Here is a 20,648-nt window from a genome sequence, read left to right as displayed (position 1 = left end):
TGCTTGTTGTTAACACAGGGCTGGTCACTCAGCCTCTCTGAGTTACTCCCGGTTCCATTCTGTAAGAGGAGGATGACAGGAGACCACATTTCCAGCGGGACTGACATGAGGGCTGGGTGAAACACTCACGTGGTGCCCAGCACAGTGCCTGGCATGTAGCCAGTGGCATTCTTCTGCCCCGTCACCATCACCATCAGGTCATTGACCTCCGACCGTCCAGGATTGCCTGAGTCAGGGTCACTCCTGTTGGTCACCATCTGGTTTCTGGTCCCACGCTGAGGTTCCCACCCGGGGTTCCCCAGTGCAGGAGGCCACATACTGAGATGGAAGAAACCTAATAGTGAGTCAGGGAACGGTGCTAGTTCTGGCTCTCCCACCTCCCTGCTGGAGGAGTCCTTTCCTTCTCTAGGTCTCAGGTGTCTGCTGACTACCACTGCTGCTCACATTCATAGTAGTAATAATGACAGCGGTGGTGGGTTGGAGGGCAGGCCTGGAGAATGTAAGGCCAGGCCCTAACTTCTGCAACCTATGCACGTGACTTCGTTTGGAAAAAGGGTCTCACCTCTGTGGTCGTGTTATTCAGGCTGAGGGCCCAGAGCCTTGCTGGTTGGTGCCTCCAAGAGCCGTGTCTGGGGTCTCTGGGGCTACTCAGAGCCTGCGGGCTTCTCTAGGGCCTCAGAAAATCCCTGGCCTAGAAGCCCTGTGATGCTCTGTAATTAAATAAATGCCAGAAACAGTCTGTTCAGAGAACAGACTGATGCCCTTTGCCTTCTTGTCAGCACTTCGCTTTACCTGTATTGATGTGTGAGTTTGATTCAAGACCCATTTCCTGATTTTAAAAGAACAGCAGATTCTTTCTTCCCCTTGGCCAGAGATTCATAAGAAGGCAGATTCTTAGGGAAAGAGTAAAACAAAAGCAGGCTTTAAATGCAGCCTCCTTCTTCCCCAGGCCTAGTGGGGGGAAAGGGGAGGACCCGTAGCCAAAAACGCTAGAGCTGCTCACCCTCCAGGCAGGGTCGGTGCCTGCTGGCAGTGGACAAAGGCCAGGCCTTGTCTCAGAGATATGCCAGCCCCTGAGGAAACCGGGTCTGTGTCCTCTCAGTGGACAGCAGTTTCGCCAGCGGGTCTGGGCAGCGGCAACTGCTGCTGCTCCCCAGGCCGGTTGCCCGTCCACTGGCCTTAGGCTGCCCTAGATGGGCGAGCCGCAGAGTCCCCACTTCCAAGGGACTAGCTGGTTATCAGAACAGCCAGGCATTCAGGTTCTGCACAAGGCATGGCATGTCAGGGCACAAGGAACCCCACCAGTCTTTTAAAATATATTTTTAAATCTAGTCATACCCTCCTTTCTCACATCATAGCATGACTGCTTTCTAACCAAGTTGCATCAGCCGGTTTTATCTATGAGGCCTACGAGCTCAACAAATTTACCAGACAGCCTGGGGAACAAAGGGAGAATGAATTGTTACAAAGGAGCGTTTGTATGAATTGGAAAGCAGCACATTGTCCGGGAGATTTCTCTGCCAGCACAACTGGGCATGGGAGTAACCAGCCCCAGGGGACTGTGGATCATATTCGGGTGACCATGTGTCCTCGTGTGCCCGGGAGAGTCCAGGTGTGTGCCTGTTGTCCCAGTGGTATTACTAAAAGGACCCCTTTTCACTCTCAGAAGTATCCAGGTTGGATGATAAACCATTAAGTCACCCTAATTGTATGTGACTGTGTACATGGAAGTGGTTAGTGGCACTCAGCACGGACGTGCAGGGTGGACAGAATGTTTCAGTGAAAACCTGAGCCCGTGCACTTTCAGAAGTTGGCTGTGGGTTAGCACCGTCGCCTGGTCATGGGTAAGTCACGTAAGCATTTCACAGCACATGCGGCTTTGAGGTGAGATCATGGGCCCAAAACTCCCGTGAACAGTGGTTCAGATCCTCTCTTACAGCCTGCTAGCTTTGACCTTTACAAAATTACTTAGCTTTTCGAATAAACGCATGAACCTCTCAGAGTTGGTCTAGTTATAGTTATTAAATAGTCTATGTAAAATGTCCAGCTTATTTCCTGACGTGTAATAGGCCGCCAGCAAATGGTGACCACTGCCATTATTATTATTATTATTATTGTTATTCTAAGATTGTGACTGTTTTGGCTTTAGTCTCTTCATCCGGGAACTGGTGAGAGATGAGTCCTGTCTTTCCTGCCTCCCAGGCTGCAGGAGGCCGGAACTGGGCCGCATCCCAGAAGCCTGTGTCCCAGGAGCGTGTGCAGGCGGTGCTGGGGACTGTCGGCAGAGCGCCGCCTGCCCGCCCAGCCGCTCCATCCCTCTGGGAGATGAGAACGGGGTTCCCAAGACATCATCCTCTCCACCCACCTCGATGACTGTCCCATCTCAGGCCCTCCCTCTGTCCTTTCTCCAGCCCAGCCACTCCCTCCTCCCACAATGACATCAAGACCAGGATGTCATTTACTGGTGTCAGCTGACACTGGTGGGCTGGCACCCAGGGTGCACCAGAGACCAAATTTGGGGTCCTGCCTGCACAGCACCTCTCAACAGTCCCTGCCTGGAGTCTTCCCTCTCTCCCTGCTCTCCGTGGGAATGACGGTGTCAGCTGGTCCTAGTGTCGCTTTCTCTTTCTTTCCTCTATGTTGCCTCACAGAGTTCGAGCCAGACTGCCTAAATTCACATCTTGGCTCTGTCTCACAAAAGCTGAATCCCTTGGACAAGTGACTTAACCAGTCTGTGCCTCAGTTCCCTCATCTGCAAAGCGGGCAATAGCAATCCCTACCTCGTACACTTGCTCTGAACCTTTGGGAAGTTACTAAATGCACAGTGCTAATCAAAGCCCGACATACAGTAGGTACTTGACAAGTGTTAGCTATTCTTATTATCTAAACACCTGCCCCTTCTGATATTTCTTAATGTTGGTCCTGCTCCAGGTATTGTAAGAAAGAGGCCACTGATTCGGTCTCAGTTCTGCCTCTGGTGAGCTGTGGGACTTTGCACGAGAATGCTCCCATGCCGGGCTTCAGACCCCTTGTCTGCCCAGCCGGAGGATGGGAGTAGGGTCTCTTCCATCCTCCTGCCATCTGTTTTGCCTTCTCTTCAGTTTGCCCCAGCTCTGCCTTCCCGTTGCTGGAACCATTCAGAAGTACAAGCCAGCAGCTTTTTAAGCTGTTCCTCAGCCCCTCTGCTGACTGGGGTGGGGGGCACATGACATAGTGAAAAGGTCACAAGACTGGAAGTGAGGTGATGCCAGTTCGGGTCCTAGTTCTGTTCTATGACCCTGGATATGTCATCTCATGTCGTTGCATTTCAGCTTCTCAGCTTTTAAAACAAGGCGATCTCTTCTGCTTTGTATCCCTCTTGAAATGGCCAAAGAAGACGAGATATGGAAAAGCACTTTGCTGGTCTCCACGCGCTGCAGAGGGCAGACTCCTGACTGCCCACGGCGGTGTTGGTCCTGCCCGGCACAGAGGAGAGGGGCTGTGGGGGGCGCTGGCCACGGCTGCTGGTGCTGGGTGAGGCGATGCTGCCTGCAGAGACCCCCACGGGAACTGGAAGTTTCCTTCTATACTTGATTTCTGTTTTCACTGTGGGACATTTGGGCGGTGGGTGACTCGCACAGCAAAAACCACCAGCAGTCACTTCAAAAAGCTTGGACGCCTCTCCAACATACACTTACTTTTTGTTTCTCTGTGTTTGTTTGGATTGGGAGTGGGGGTAATTTATAGGCTCGGGGCAGATCCCCGGGAGGCCGTTCCCTGCGGGACCTAGGGCCTCTGTGGCCGCCTCTATCGGACGGGAGGAGCACGATGGTGAGGAGCGAATCAGGGCTATCCAAATGCCAGTCCGTGGACCGGAGCCAGTTCGGGGACACTGAAACCCTCCCAGAAGATTTTTAACCATACAAATTTCCTGTCCCCTACTCTGGGTTGGGTCTGTCCTTTCTACTAGCTTCCCAGACGCACAGCCAGTTTGGGGGACGCGCTGGAGGGGTGGGATGGTATCGGGGCCTTGTCTGCTGGGGGACTCTACATTCTCTGCCCCCTCCTGGTGCCCATCAGGGCTGTATGGCACTATTAGTATTAGTATTAAAGTATTAGGTTGTTATTTGTGTAGTTGTTCAACTTACCAGGTGACGGCCGTCCTTAATGATGTGCATTTGGAGTTGGGGCCCTGTGTAAGCATCTGTAAGTAGAGTAGACACAATGGATAAAAAACATGCAGGAAGTACCTTAGCATCACAATCTGGAGGAGACTCAGCGTTCTGCGGAACTGACCCTCTCGGTTTTGTGGTGGACGATGGCAGCATTCTTGCTGGGCCCGCTTGGGCAAATCGGTCCCAGTGGCACACACTGAAAACGGGTTATCGTTCTGAGAACATCTGAGAGAGGAAAGCAGTGGGGCTGAGATAGCTCCCCCTGATACCTGGCCACATCAGTGGCTTCTCTCTTGCTTCCAGATCCTTCTGTGACACACCTGGCCTCACAGCCAAGAGGCGAGGGATGTGCTCTTACCCCAAGCTCCTCCTCTGGAAATTCTCCTCCTTGGGTGTCAGTCTGCACCTGAGTGTGTGGGAAGCAGCCCCGTGCCAGGCGAGCTCTGTGGCGGGAAGTGGAATTTATGGGCACCCACCCTGAGTCCCTAGGAAACAAACTTCTCTCTCCCCCTACTTCCCCGTTATCATTGTGACCCGGTTTCCCAAACTGTAAGGCTCAGCTCCACAAATGTCCCCTCCAAAGTGACTTTTTCTCATCGGGCCAAGGACGTTTCAGAGTTGCTGTGTTTTCTCTATCATTTCCTTCCCTCCTCCCCCCTTCACTTCCTGTTTTTTTCTTCCTCTTTCTCCACCCCCACCCCAACTCTCCTGGCATGTCCCTTGTTGTCTGAGAACAGGAACAAAGCCCAGAGCCAGGGAGCATTGATAATCGTGACTTCCTGAGGTGGCCTCTTGCTGCCAGCCCGGCCTCTGGGGGCCTGCACATCCCAGCTGGGAGCAGGGCAGGAAGCGTGGTGTGTAGAGCCCCCCAGTCAGAAAGTGGATATAATGAGAATAATCCCTCATGTCTGTATAACAGCTCCAGCTTCCGAAGAACATTCTCATGCATTTGAGCTAAAACTTTGGAAAAAATAGACTATTCTGAGTATTGTGGCCTAATAACTCACCATGGTCCGGTTTAGATGACAGAAAGATTTAGGAGTTAGACACGGGTTCATTTTTGGTTCTGTGTTGTCTTCCCTTTATGACTCTGCACATCATTCTAGCTCTTGAATACTTGATTTTCTACCTCTTTGGAAAAAATGAAGTTAATGGTATCTCACTGGGATTTTTTGAGTACAAATTAGGAAAACATATCTATAAAATTCTCATGGTATGCCTGGCAGATATTCGCTTAATAAATGTGAACTCTCTTCTTTTTTTCTATGATTTTCCTACACAGAGGACTGGCCGTTCAAATGTACGATAGCTAGAAAAATATCTGGTGGTAAATGGCACTCATGGAAGGGAAGCCCGTATCTGTTACTGTTTCCCTGAAACATGGGGACGGGGGGGAGAGAGAGAGAGACGTGGCTTCTCACCGAAACACAGAGCCCACCCCCCACCGTGTCCCTGTGTGCCTGGGTCATGTATTCCACAACAATGTTTTTCTAATGGAAAACAAGGAGAAGCATCCCAACCACATGCCTGAGGTGAACTGTTTTACTAATTTAGCTCCCAGGGGTAAAACTGCAAAAACAGCAATCTGGAAAAAGTGTCACCTCCCCGTTTGAAAATCTGTTTTAAAAAACTGATAAAAACAATAAAAAAAAACCTTCCCGTTCAAGGTCAGTGACCGCCTGTTTGAGAAGTCCGCCTGACCATGTGTCTGCATTTTAAAAAATTCCACAGGCCAAAGAGTCAGAGTCGCGTTTCAGCGTGGATTCTACTCCCAAGTGGCTGAAGCCGTGAATGAGGCTGTTTTGTTCTCTAAGCCTCGACTTCCCCAACTATAAAATGAAAGAATTAGATAAGATTATCTCATACATATCTTCCAGCCCTGGTAATCTATGATCTTGTGACTTTCTCTGCTCTCCTTAAAAAAATACGCTATGACTGGAGGAGAACAGGAAATTGCCTCTCTTGGTGACATGACTTGCGTTCTCTCATTGCAGGGTACCAGCTTCAGGACAGAGAAGCTGCAGGACTCCCAGAGGCCACGGTGCTAATTTGGGGAGTCTGACGTGCCTTGGCCAGACGGAGGCTCAGCTGGTTCATCCCATCAGCCTGGACTGGTGAAACTGAACCATTAAGAGATATTTCCAGGTAAGAAACAACTGACTTTGGCTATAGCCTATAGCACAATAATAATCATCATTGTAATGGAGCGGGGATGTAATATGCACACTTACAGAAGACTTGAAGCTATTAAAGATGTTCATTTGACCCAATTTGTCTTCTTTGATTAGAGGCCATGCCTCCCAGCATCATGTACATCTAAAGAAAGACAAGCAAAAAAAAAAAAAAAGGGACATAAATAATAATTGACAAGCACTTTAAGTTGGTTGTCATTTTGAAGTAAAGGCACCTGGGTTTTGTAGCTGTATTCTGGGTGGGATCTGTGCCATCTTGAGGCTTTTGGGTGTTTAGGCATAAAATAAAGTAGCTTAGAACTACATGCAGGGGAGGAGCAGATTGGAGCTATAGATCTAGGTTCCTTTTTCCTTGCAGAATCCATTTAAGATTGAGCCAGTCAGCGCTCCTTCCTGCCCATCTTGGCCAGCCAGATTTAAACAAGCAGGAGGAGAAGTCCTTCGGTAGCCAACCTGAGATGCAATGGAGGTCTCATGTTAGAGACCTGACTTGCACCCCACTTGCTATCCCATTTTTAAAGACAAATTCAGTTCATGAAGTTATCATCCAAGAGCACTTACAGTGGGCAGGCTACAGCTGACCACTCCATCGCCCTCTTCCCTGACCACTAACACGTTGGTTCTGTCTTGTCATTGTCCTCCTCCTCCCAATCAGTTATGGACACTTTTCTTATGTGCAAGAATATGGCCACATCTACTTGAATGTCTTCACTGGACTTGCACCTGATGTAGGCTGCCATTTCTTCCAGGTGACTAAAGATCTGTTGAGGGTTCATCTCCCTGAACTCAGGTGTATTAACACATCTCCCTTAGGAGGAAGGAGAAATGCTTTGGGAATTAGACAGACCTTACTTCAAATCTCAGCTCTGCCATTCATTGGTTCAGTGATTTTGCTTACATTGTTTTAAACTCCTGAGCTTCTGTTTCCCCACTGTGAGATGGGGACGGGACATTCTGTGTTAGAGGCTGGAGGTGAGGATTAGATGAGATCACACCTGAGCATAGTTTCTTACTTATAGGAGACCTCAGCAACTGTTAGCTCCTTCCCCACTCAGCCTTTTTCAGAGTTACTTAAATATAGCTTTGACCTCATATCTGGATTCCACTGGAACCTTGTGCCTAAAATCCAGGGCCAGGCCTTGTCCATAAACACCGTTAGTCCCAGCAAGTTAAAGAGGAGAGAAGCTGTTAACAGGCCTTTGATTTCAGAGCCCCCTTCAACAGCAGCCTTTCCTCACCTGGGCGTGGTCAGCTTGTCTCTCTGGCCTGGCGTTGGAAGGTTTGCTCTGTCATATCCAAATTTAGGCCACTACTTCCCTAGCCCCTTGACGCCATCCTTTGGCCCGTGAGTTATTAGCTGAAAACTAACTCCCTCCCAGGGGCTTTTTTGCTTGGGACTAGCATACTTCCAAGACCCAGAGAAATGGGCCAGTTGATTCGGGGAAGGCATCGTGGCCCAGCACTCAGCCAGACAGTTAGGGCTCAAGCTCGTGTGCATCCTGGGCTTTCCTCCTTACCTGCTAGCTTTCCCAGGGATTTCATTCATCTCATCATCCATTCAGCCAACAAATATTCATGGAGCATGGACTGTGCAGCATGCAGCAGGTGCTTTCTTGCTGCTGGGAATACAGCACAGAACAAAACCAAGTTCCTGTTCTCATGAGCTTGCACTTGAGTAGGGTCAAGGGATTGTCAACAAGTAACAAATATACATATATGACATCAGGTAGTAGAAGGTGTTATGGAAGAAAGAAAGAAAGAAAGCCAAGCCAGAGAGCTAGGAGTTGAGGGAAATGGGCATTGCTGTTCTATACAGGGTGCCAGGGAGGGCCTCCTCGACAAGGCATTACTGGAGCAGGACGTGAAGAAAGTGAGGGGACAAGGCAGGAAGGAAGAGCTGGGACAAAGGCTCCCGGGGTGGAATGTGCTTGGGCTTTGCCACCCACAAGTGGCTGGCAGGGCTGGAGCAGAGGGAAAGAGGGGCCTGTGGCAGGGGACAAGGGCAGCAGAGGGCAGAGGGGAGCGGGCAGGTGGGACCTGAGTATCTACCATGTGGCAGTTGGTGCTGGGCTTGTGAACATCAACACATATCCGACATAGTCAGTGCGTCAAGCAGTTCATAATCATGTGACAAAGACAGATGAGCCACCAGTCAGAGGAGAAGACAGTAGGCAAGAGTCCCAGCATGAGTGAAGTGATGTAGACACAGAGGAGAAAGCATGTTCTCTGCCCAGGAAAGTCAGGGCCGGCTCCAAGAGGAGGAGCCATGTGAGCTGGGCATTATAGGATGAGTAGGAGTTGGGAGCTGAAAGAGAGGTACTCCTGGTACAGAACCACGCTCTATAAATAGGAGCCAACATTCAATTCTCTGTGATGGGTGAGGAGGAAATAGCCAGAGTGCTCATCATGCACAGATACTGCCTCAACTCTGCTTTTTAAAAATCCATTAGTAGCCACCTCCTCATCCTCCCACTTTGTTCCCAGCAGTGACTAAAGAGAAGCAAATTAACTAATTTGAGTTATCTCTTCTCTGACCCCAGGGAAGTGCTAGTGAGAATAGGATAAGGGGACCAAGAAAAGAAGTAGATAGAAGAGGGAGAAGAATCCGTCTCCATCATCCGGAATCCCATGGATTGCGCTGTAGCTCTCTGGTGGCAAAATGCAGCTTTACAGAGAACCAGGTCTGCTTCTTCTCCGTGAAACTGCATCTGTCTTGCTGCCTTCCTCTAAGAAGGGGGAGGGGGAAAATATATATACACATACATTTATATATACATACATACAGAGAGAGAGAGAGATGTGGGTACATGTATGTATATATACATATAAACACGTGTGTGTGTGTATATATATATATATATATAAGTGTGTGTGTATGTATGTGTATATTATATAGAATTCATTCTAGAACGTAGCACAGAGCCTGATATAGTTGACCCCTGTCCCTCTTGCTGGCTGGAAGTTGAATGGATGTGTTGGGGCCAACCTTGCCACCTGCACACTTCCCCAGATGTGCCAAGGCCTGTGCACCTCATGGTGCTGGATATTCATAAGCACGCCAGGAGGGAGCCTTGGGGCCAGGCATGGGAGATGAAACAAGTGCAGAGAGATGAAGTGGCTTGCCAAGGCCGGCAGCTAGCCGGAGGTCAGGGTTCAATCTCTTTTCTCATTGTGTGTGCTGCGTATCTTTACATAGAGGTGGGGCTTCAGGTGGACCAAGGAGGAGATTGTGAAACTGAGAATTGTCCTTGGACATGGTTCTCACCTTGAATCCAAAATGCAGAACTGGGCAGAGCAGTGGCATCCTGTCATGGAGTCAGGCCTATGTCTGGAAGCTCTCTGAAAGCTACGTCTGGCCTTGCAGCTGTCTGCTCACATGCTGCAGGGCCAGGGAGCTCACTACCTCACAAGGAAACTGGTTCTATTGCCAGACGCTGGGCAGCTGTCCCTCCTAATAGAGTCATTTCTGAACCTAACCAGGCCCCATTTCTGGCTGACATAAGCATCTCAACAGTGAGGGGCTTCCAGGTGGGTGCTTTGCTCTCATGGAGCCTTTTGGAAACACAGGCAGCCCCGTGACACGCCCTCCTCTGCATTTTTCCTCTTGGAGATCCAGTTGCCTTCACCACAGCCAGGGCTGTCTTGTTTCTTGTTCTTGGGGGGCCTATTTGTTCTTCTTAATGGGCTGGGGACGAGACTTATTATTGCCTGAGCTGCTTCTCTTCTTCCTTGAAGAACTTTCTCTGACTTTCTCCCCCTAGCTGTATTCAGGGGGAGTGAGCATTTCCTTTCACATAAGGTGAAGTTCAAAAGGATTTTTAAAAACGAAACAGAAAGAGAAGATGCTGGGAAGAGGGAGTGAAGGGGGAAGTGAGTGTTCTGCAGGGGCAGCACCCTCTGCCCGCTCCCCTGCCCTGACCTCCTGCAGTGCTTTGTGTCCTCAGAACCCAGTAAAGGGCCACCTCCTCAAGGAAGCCTACCTTGATAGCGCAGCTGGAAAGTCACTTTCTCCTCCAAAACCCCACAGTGCTGCCTCTCTTTGGCACTTCTCCCTGTAACAGGGATACAGATGTTAAAAAGAAGAAGGAAGCGGGGGAGAAAAAATGACCATGATATCTGGGGTTAACTTGGGTTCTAGCCCAAACTCTGGCACTGACTCACCATTTGACCTTGGACAACCCTCTTCCTTCTCCATGGTAATTGTGCGGGAATTGCGCTGCATTGTCCAGCTTCCATCTCTGAACTGGCCTTTAGGATGCCCAGCCCCCAAAAGAGTCCTTGAGTCCTGCTGAATCCCATGTGGCCTGGCAGGACCTCAGTGAGGGGTTCGCATTTACACCCCCCCCACCAGGAAGCCCCTCTGGAAAGAGAAATGACCTCTTGCCTCTGTGACAGGGACGGCCTCTGTAAGCCCTGTGTACGGAACAGCTGACCTGGCTCACCCAGTGCAAGGGGCTCAGCCTGCACCCCACCCTGCTGCGTCAGGCCTCCGTGGAGACAGCTGCTGGCCCTGTGCGGGAGCCCTGGTGCAGCCACAAGCCCTGTTCAGTTCCTTGGTTTCAGTCCTCTCTCTTCCATGCAGCTCTGTCTCTGCTCCTTCTTTGGGTTGGAAACTAGGAGAACCCCTCGGAGGGCTTCGGTCTAGGTCTCGTGGTGAGGCTTCCTTTCTCCGTGTGGGCTGGGAGCTGCTGGCCCACCGGCCCCAGCAGGGAGACTGCACTGACCAGGAAGCTGGTCCAGGGGCGGGGCTGGGTGCACACTGGCGGAAGAGTTAGGTGGAATCGTGACTGCCGAAAACAGTTTGGCCAGTGTTTCCTCTGAGGACCCCTGCTTGGCCATCAGTGCCCCTCCAAGACCTCCTTCCCAGCACGTGAGCTCTTGCTTGTCTCCAGGCCTGGAGCCCTGACTACGCTATTGGTCAAGGAAGAAGGGCGATGGCCATCTATTCTGGAACAATTGTCTTCAGTTGCTGTAACGTGGAATGCAAGGAGCCCAGCAATTTGATGACACTTGCAGAGTGGCATGCACCTAGCTCAAGGAATCCCACATAACGAGTGTTGTGCATCTTAGTACGGTCAGGTGAGGTTGGCTTTAACTGTGGTCATCATGTGATTCTGCGTAGCGTGGTTAGGAGCATGGAGTCTGGAGCCAGTTGCCTGGGTGTGAATTCTCTTCTGCCTGCTACCGGCTGGTGCACTTGAACAAGTTGTCAAACCTCTCCATTCCACAGTTTCCTCATCTGTAAAATGAGAAAACGAATAGCACCAGCTTCCTTAGGTTGCTATGGTAATTAAATGTACATAAGTGTTTAAAACAGGGCCCTGGTGCATTGTAAGGAGTCAGTACGTGTTAGCTATTTTTATTTTGAACTAAAGCCTCGGTTGAGTTTTCTATTAGAAGTTAGCTCCAAGGCCGGGCGTGGTGGCTCAAGCCTGTAATCCTAGCACTTGGGAGGCCGAGGCGGGCAGATTGTGTGAGCTCAGGAGTTCGAGACCAGCCTGAGCAAGAACGAGACCCCGTCTCTACTAAAAAATAGAAAGAAACTATATGGACAGCTAAAAATATATATATAGAAAAAAAATTAGCCGGGCATGGTGGCACATGCCTGTAGTCCCAGCTACTCGGGAGGCTGAGGCAGTAGGATCGCTTAAGCCCAGGAGTTTGAGGTTGCTGTGAGCTAGGCTGACGCCACGGCACTCACTCTAGCCCGGGCAACAGAGTGACACTCTGTCTCAAAAAAAAAAAAAAAAAAAAGAAGTTAGCTCCAGGGGTAGATGTAGATTCAGTACTTTAATGACTATTTATAGAGCGTCTCCTGGGTGCAGAACTAGTCTTAGACAGTGGAGCTACCAAGGTGAGGTCAGTGATGAACAGTGGTGAACACACATCAGACATCGCTAGGCTGTCACACTATCTGTGCCCTTAGAACAACCGAACAAGTATCTTAGGACGCAGAAGCAGGAAAGCTCTCTGAAGGAGGAGGCTTCGCAGAGGAGGCGAGGAGGTCCGGGGTCAGGATGGGGACAGAAGCCTGGGAGAGCCCATGGGCTGAGGAGTTGGTGAAGGGCGACTTAGGGAGAGGGTGTCATCGTGGATGGGAAGGAGGGAGACTAGATGAGGAGAGAGGAATCTTTCAACAGTGGTTTTTTTTGGTGCTGGTGTGGGCAGTAAGTTCTGCTTGAAGCCTTCTCAGTGCAAATGCCTGCAAGCCGCAGGAGCAGATTCCTCCACTCTGCCCAGCTCTGGAGTCAGGGGAGGATGAGGACATAGGACGTGCAAGTGGAGGGTCCCCACTGCCACCGTGAGGGACGGAGCGGGCCCCGGGGCCTCCAGGCTGAGCTCACAGGCGTCCTCTATGTGGCCCGAGCCCGGCCAGCCTCATCCCCTTGAAGGGCTGACAAAGACGGGCTTGTTCTCCCCTGACATCAGACCTCACCCTCGGGATTTCTCTGTCCTTCTGGGGCAAGATCTCACACAGTGATAATAGAGTGACAGGGAAGAGAGGAATCAAGTGAAGACTGTCCCAGGCGTCACCATGCCAACCTGCCAGGCCTGCAGAGGGAGGAAGGTGGCTCCTGCCGCCTGCGGCCTCTGCACTTCCCAGTTTGCACCCGGGGCAGCCCAAGTGGCTGTGCTGCTGGGATCAGTTCAGAGAAGCTTGCTGCCCGCTCAGCGAGCGACAACATAGTCGGGTCATATTCATCAATAGCTGCATACAATGGGTGGATTGTTTTCTGCTTTTGCATTGCATTTTACAATCCAGATTTTCTATTATAACAGAGACTTATGTGGAGAGTTGTGCCTTGGAAATTTCATAAAGCTTACTTTCAGAGGGATCTGAGGGATCATCTGGTCTAGGTTCTGTCTGATCCTTTTATCCGGTGAGGAAACTGAGGCTGGGAGAGTCGGAGACAATAGCGCTCATGAGTGAAGACTTTGTAGCCGGCTAGCCCCGGGCTCAAGGATTGAGATACTGTATGGAAAGCATTTAGCACCAGGCCTGGCCCACTGTAAATCCAGTGCCTGGTTGCATTTCAAACTTCATCTGTGCCAAGTGGGGTCAATAAATGAGCCCACATATAAAACAAAATGCATACTGAACCGGTGGGAGAGGAACTCCCGATGTAGTGCCCAATCCTAACACAGCGTTCCTCATGCTTGTGAGATGCAGGAAGAAAAGGGGGCCTGACACTGGAACTTCAGATCTGTAGTTGAGCGCAGTGGTTCCCCAACTTGGGGCACCTGCAGGTTCTGTTAAAATGCAGACTCAGATTCCGAGGTGGGGCCCGAGCATCGGCAAGCTCCCAGGGGGGCGCTGACGCTGGCGGTTCCCAGACCCCACTTAGAGCAGCAGGAGCCCAGAAAACTCACAGGAAAAAAAAAAAGCCATTTTGCATTTCAGGATTGGAAATTAATAAATTATGGAAAATTCATTGCCAGAGGTCCTTTCTGGTTAAGAACGACGGGGACCTGTTCTGAGCATGATGCTGTCCGTGTAACGCAGCCACACAAAGTGCGTGGTCTTGACGAGTTCCAGAATCCCTCTGGGCCTCCGTTTCCTTCTCTGAAGAAACTTGGCAGCGGGGTTTTCAGGATTCGGAAGAGCCAGCAAAAGGCAAGCATCAGTAGGCACTCAGGCAGAGGGACAGTTGTGGAAGGGGATATGGCACCTTGCCAAGGCCATACGGCCGGCGAGTGACAGGTGAGCCGGTGTCCCCATGCCCCCTCGTCTGTGTGTTTTCTGTCCTCCACTGAGCGCCGGATGACCTGGGATTGTGTTGTGGAGCTGGGTTCTCACATGGTACAAACTGAGGAGCTGCTCTAGACCTGGTGTTTGAGTAACGATTTGCTGTCTTCAAGTGGAATTAAGAAATAGCCTAAACAGTGCTTGATCTGTCTGAGGCTCACCAGTCCTCAGAGGAGGAAGAGCAAAGCTCTCTGATGCAGAGGCCCGTGTGGCCACAGACACCAGCCTGGGAAGCTCGGCTCCAGGGGAAAGTTTAAGTCAGGATAGAGCACGGCTGCGTCATCCGGTGCAGGGCTGGCGTTAGCATGAATTCAGAGATAAACTTTGTGAGTGTGTTTGGTTTGATTGTGGTGTTGGTTTATCCAAACAGGGAAGTTCTGCAGGGACTTTGCTGCCTTCTCCTGTGTATTGCAAGTTTCCTGCTGGGGCATCCTCTGTGGAAACAACTTTAGGGTGCAGATCAGAAATTGAGGATCTCTATCTCTAATTTCCATTTCCAGAGTATTTTACAGACCCAAAATGTAACTTTAAGTGGAAGTTTTGTTAAAGTGAGCTATAGGAACTCATTTTGATAAGCTTGTGATAAGACCTCAACCTTTTTTGACTCGTAACACTTCGTAACTGGTGAAAAGTTGATTCACCCACAACACAGATGTTTTCCTCAGTGGGAAACACCGCTTAAAAAATTAGTTGAGAGGGCTGGAGAGGGTAATTACTAAGCCAAATGGCTGAATCTATTAATTTTTCCTTCTCAAATGTCACGGCTCCATTTCTGGCAAAGTGGCCAAGACTACTGCTCTTGAAATGACCTTGAAGCAGGAATCGAGTTACTACATGAAGTAAGCATTGGCTGTTACAACGGTGACTTTGAGTACTTTTTGCTACTGAGGAGAATAACGTTTAGAAAATATTCAGGATGTTGAAATTGATCCCTCTGCTTTTTTTTTTTTTTTTAAACAAACGTCTGCTTTTGTACTAAGTACCTCACCTGACCAGGTCTGGGCATTTTTAATATGAGATGATAATGCCCCTTAGTGGATAAAGTACTTAACTGCAGGCTCTTACATTGCCCAAAGAAAAGCTCCCCATTGTAGCAGGAATATGCACTTCAAACTAAACTACTTACTTGTGAGAATTATCACGAGAATTAAATGAGCATATTTGTGTGCAGCACTTAACGTAATATTGAATGCAAGGCTGTTCAGCAGTTGCCTTCTGCTAGCATGTTCATCTGATAATGAGAATTTGACAGCTGAAGGCCTGCATGGAAGTGGGGGAATGGGTCTCTTCTCCATTTCAGTGTCAGGGCCAGGAAAGGGGCCTGAAGAGTACAATGTCCTCACCTGGGACGGGGCTCTCCACTGGAGCATCTGCCCAGAGGTGGAACGCAGTAAGTACCACTTCTGAAAATGCACGGAGGTCTCCCAGCCTTCAGCATTCTCACAGGACAGGGATTTTGGTTTGAATGTGCATCCACGCAATGGGAATCTACTCCCTCTTGGTGGGAAAACACTGCTATTTTGCCATGCTCTTCCTTGGAGTTGGACTTCGCACAGCTCGGCCTCCTGAGGCTGATTGGCAGTTTCCAAGACGGGAACCCACGCGGAGATGGTTTTGTGGGCTACTCTTCTTGAAAGTCAGTCTCTGGCCATCTCATCCCAGCAGTGGGACGCAGGCTCTTCTCAAATCTTCCTCTGTCTGTTCTCAGAGGTGAATTTGTGCATCACTGAGAACATATTTCACTTTTCTGATGACTCAGGTTTTCTTTCTTTTAACTTTGAAGCATTGCGTGGAATCCCTGTCTGCTGCTTTATGTGCCTGAAACTAGCTGTGTCTTTATTAAACCGGGGGTGAACATGGTGGAACAATTTTTCTTCCTACCTCCTTCCTTCTCTCTTTCTCCCTCTCTCCTTTTCTCCTTCCTTCCTTTTTTCCTTTCTTCTTTCCTTTCTTTCTTCCTTTTTTCCTTCTTTCCTTCTTTCCTTCCTCCCTCCCTCCCTCCTTTTCTCTCTTCCTTCCTTCCTCCCTTCTTTGCTCTTTTCCTTCCTTCCCTCGTTCCTCCCTCCCTCCCTTCCTCTCTTCCTTCCTCCTGTCCTCTCACTCTTTTCTCCTCTTCCACCCACATGCCCTTCCTTCCTTCCTTCCCTCTTTCTCTCTTTCTAGGTAATTGCCTTGAAGGGCCTCAGACAGAAGGTACCTGGATGCCAATTTTGGCATTGACACCATCACTGTTCCCTCATTCTCTCGTTTATTCAGCAGGGCCCAGAGAATTGAAGGGCTTCAGGCTCCTTCTTCACAACTCACAGACTTGGACTTCACACCCGCTGGGTGTGCCCGCATCTTCCTGCGGGAACCGTCCCAGATTATTCCAGTCCAGATGAGTCACCCCTTGGCACCCCTTCCCCAAACACTTTGCCTTTACCTGGGGAAGGTCCTCACTGGATCCTTCCTCCCGTCTCAGTTGTCTTTGAACACGGCTTCTCACCCTTACGGTTCTGGACCGCAGGGACCATGTTCTCTTTAGCTCTAGTCTCTGAGGACAGCGATGCCCGCGTGCTTCTCCCTTTGCCTGGTCTGCGGCTTTCTGTGCTGTATCAGGAGCGGTGCTGGGTGTGGAGGACGAGCAGTGCCTGAGACCTGTCCTCAAGGAGCACAGCAGACCTGTGCACATATTATATTTCTGGTAGAAACATATACAGGATATACAGGGCATGCATACTGGGGCCAACAGAAAGAAGAGTCAGTCCTACCTTGGGGATAAATGGCCAGGGTGAAGGGGGTGTTGGATTTGGGTGGGGGAGGAGACCAGTTGAACTGAATTCAATGGGAAGTAAAATGGGGGTAGAGAGAGAACTAAGCAGAGCCAATATAGTTTTGCCAATGGTACAGAATTTTTGATTATACTTATAATTTCTGGAAACTTTGACAAAAGTTATAATGTGTTCCGACTAAGTGCCACTGTGTAAGTAGGCTTCCAAAGCCTTGGGATCTTTATAATCAGGATTGTTTGGTCATCTCATGGAATTTTTTCGGAAAGCCATTAGATACAGCGTTGGTATTTGCAAACTGTCTTCAACCTAGTGCCTGATATTACAATTTTACTGTTATTCTAGTTGCAGTGAGAGCTAATTTGGGCTCCTAGGGCAGAGAATGTGGCAGATCCTTAATTGCTTCTGAAATTCCCAAGGGAAAGAGTCTGAATTGGAGAAATATCATATTAGATTTTTGAGTGCACATGGTAGATTAAACTAGGCTGTCCAAGTATTGCTTCATATAGGTACTGTGGGGCCTGCTTTATTGTATATGTGAAAATGATTTGCTATTAGCATATTGGTGCATTTCATGACATTTAATGCTTTAACAGTACAAAAGGGCTTGAGAGCAACTTCTCTTTTGTAGTTTATCCATTCCATCTGATTTCTGAATTACTACTTTTTGTTTTTGAGAAGGATCTCACTTTGTCACCCCAGGTAGAGTTCAGTGGTATCCTTATAGCTCACAGCAACCTCAAAATACTGGGCTCAAACAATCCTCCTGCCTTATCCTCCCGAGTAGCTGGGACTACAGGTGCGCACCAAGATACCCAGTTAATTTTTCTGTGATTAGTAAAGACAGGGTCTCACTCTTGCTTAGGCTGGTCTCAAACTCCTGAGCTCAAACAATCCTCCCGCCTCAGTCGCCCAGCTGAATTACTACTTTTTCACAGAGATAAACTCTGTAGCACCCCCTGATTGTAGCAGTGGCCGATTTCGATATAGCATGTGTGGTATGCTCAAAAATGCTGTAACTCTATCATCCTGGTCTTTCTCAATCACTTGAAATCCAAAGAGCTTGAAGGAACAAGACCACAGATGCTCATCAGAAGTGCTGTTGGTGCGCAGTTCTGTTTCTTAAATCAGAGTTGCATCTCTTTTCTAATTTACTTAGCTCATGGTTTGCGTTAGATGGCATGAATACATATTTGGGGATTGTTGATGTTCTCATTGTATAAAACCCTAGACTGCTGGGACAGGGAGGAGTTTTCCCGATCATCTAGCCCAGTCCTGTTGGGTTACAGATGATAAAGATGAGACTGAGAGCAGGGGAATGACTTTACCTAAGATCACACACATAGCAAAGAAGTGACTGCAGTAGGATTAGGACACAGAGCCTGTGACTATAGCCACTGGTATCTTCTGTGTCCTTCAGGATGGGATTACACAGTTACCTTCCAACCCACCTAAAGGGCCAAGCTGCATTTCTGGTCAGGAGTGTCCTTTGGTTGAAAGGTTTTACAATAACCCTTAACCAATTTTCCGGACTCTCTCCCATCGCTGGTTCCCCAAAGCACAACTTGTTTCTGACATGACGCTGTCTCTCATTAGGACAGTGCTCTCGTCCCCTGAAATTACTACTTCTCTCCCAGTCTTACCCAAATGAGCCTCCTGTGAGTTTCTTAAAGTCCAGTTCCTATGTTAGCTTCTCCGGGAAGCTTTCCCTGGCATCCCCTACGCTGACTTGGTCTTAGAAACCTTACTCAATACCAGGCAGTTCAACGCCCAAGCTGTTGAAAAGTTCCATGGGTGTGGCTTCTGCAGCACCACCCTCTGCCCTGACCAGAGGCCACAGGCCATGTCTTAAGCAATTTTGTTTCCCCAAAAACATCTAATAATAGCTCTGGAGTATCTGACAAGTGGGTAACATAATGGCTTAGAGTGGGAATTTTCTGGTATGATGGGCTATGTTCAGATCCCAGCTCTGCTGGTAATTAACTGAGTAACCTTGGGCAAGTTATTCAGCTTGCTTCTGTGTTCTCCTTTGTAAAACGGGGATAGTAATAGCACATATGCCATGAGGTTGATTTGGGGATTGAATATGACAATATATGTAAAGTATTTAGCACAATGCCTGGCACAGAATATATACTTTCTCTATGGCAGTTATCATTATCCAGCTAAGTAAGCAGTAAATATTCAATTTCATATTTTGTTGGCTGTAAATCAATACCTATTGGCAATGTGTTATGTCTGCCAAAATTCCTCAGTACCATCTTGGGTTGCATCAGTAGAGGTATAGTGTCCAGATGGAAGGCAGATGGAGTCCTGCTGGTCAGACCACACTCAGGGGCCTGGAAACAGTTCTGGATACTGCACAGTAGTAGATACTTTGACCAGTGACAGTGTGTGACCCAAATATCAGGATGATCCGAGAACCTCTCCTTTCCTGTGATATGGAGAGAGAAACTTAAGTTTTAAGAGGAGATGTAACAGAGGAGTCATAGAAGATGTCTTCATTCTGCATGTATGTATGGCATTCCTATGATGTGTCAGGCCCTATTGCAGGAGTTGGAGGGGGTACATAAATCCATGGTGATCGATACTAAAAAGAAAAGTAAAGAGAGTAGCTGGTGGTGCGGTGAAGTACTATTTTGGACAGAATAGTTAGATTTGGCTCCACTGGAAAATAAATACTGTAGATATAAAGAAAAGCCCTGTAGATATATTGGGGGAGATGATTCCAAACAGCAGGACTAGCAAGCACAAAGGTCCTGTGGCAGAAACGTATGTGATCTCCAGCTAGAACTTAAGATATGAAGGGTGAGATTACTTATCTAATGTCCGGCTTTCCGGACTCCTGAGCTCATGCCTATAGCACTGCACTCTGTAGAAAGGGAAGGGGAAGAAGAGCCTGGGATCCTGAGGGTGCTCTGCTTTATCTGCTGTTTCCCTAGCATGCAGTTCCAGGGATGACCAGCAGAGGGGCACCATGCACCGGGTTTCTGCAACCCTCTGCTTGAAGCCATGTTGAATGAGCAAATGTCTGCAACCAACTCTGTGAGATCTAAATGTCTCCTTGGCAGGAAATCCTCGAGGAGCACGGCGGGGTTGTGCAAACAGCCTTACAATGTCCGCTTGTGTGTGTGCACTCGGCTTCGCCCGCGTCGCCCACAATGCTCTGTTTTTTTTGGATAATGGAGCTCTGTGGACCCATGCGCCTTGTCATGCAAAGGGAGTGACCTGTGTTTGTCATAAATGGGCTCTTGTATGATTAATAGCCATGCGAATGAGCCCACAGCAGCCATTCAGCACCCAGCTTTACCTCTTCACTGAGGCGGTGGTCTGAGTCCACTCCAGAACAGCAGTGCAGAATTTATTGCTAAAAGGGAAGTAGCTTATTTGCTTTGTGGTTGCAGTCTTTTAGATGCAAGGCAGGGAGTGCAGATAACTACTATTTGTTGTGTGTGGGGGGGGTAGCTATAGCATGCCAGATACTACACCAAGTACTTTACCTACATTATCTTACTTAATAACAACACTAAAAAGAAGTATTTTGATTTACATTTTACCAACAAGCGAAACTCAGATTCAAAGAGTAGAATGACTCTCCCAAGGTCTCCAAAACTCATGTCGTTTCCCCTAAATGATTCCCTTTCCTTTTCAGAGTGGCTTAGTCCCAGGCCCACACACTTGGAAACGCCTTCCTTTTCTGCTTGGCCATCCATGAACCGAAATTTGTGACTTTAAAATAGGTGGGGGGTTTCTGTTCTTGGGATTCAGCGTATTGATTGTACATGTG

General features: G+C 48.8%; 1 protein-coding gene across 1 annotated transcript in view; it reads left to right on the top strand.

Moving 5' to 3' along the window:
- Positions 1–5,970: 5,970 nt before the first annotated feature.
- CYRIA (CYFIP related Rac1 interactor A) overlaps positions 5,971–20,648 on the top strand; it is a 58,663-nt gene continuing 43,985 nt past the window's right edge. The window contains exon 1 of the mRNA XM_045549065.1: positions 5,971–6,299. The gene's annotated coding sequence lies outside the window, so the exon portion shown is untranslated. The remainder of the gene's footprint in view (positions 6,300–20,648) is intronic.

The sequence above is a fragment of the Lemur catta genome, chromosome 4 (genome assembly GCF_020740605.2).
Source record: "Lemur catta isolate mLemCat1 chromosome 4, mLemCat1.pri, whole genome shotgun sequence".
In the NCBI taxonomy this organism is placed as follows: domain Eukaryota; kingdom Metazoa; phylum Chordata; class Mammalia; order Primates; family Lemuridae; genus Lemur; species Lemur catta.
The sequence above is the reverse complement of the archived record's forward strand: the minus strand, read 5'-3'. Positions and strand labels throughout refer to the sequence as shown.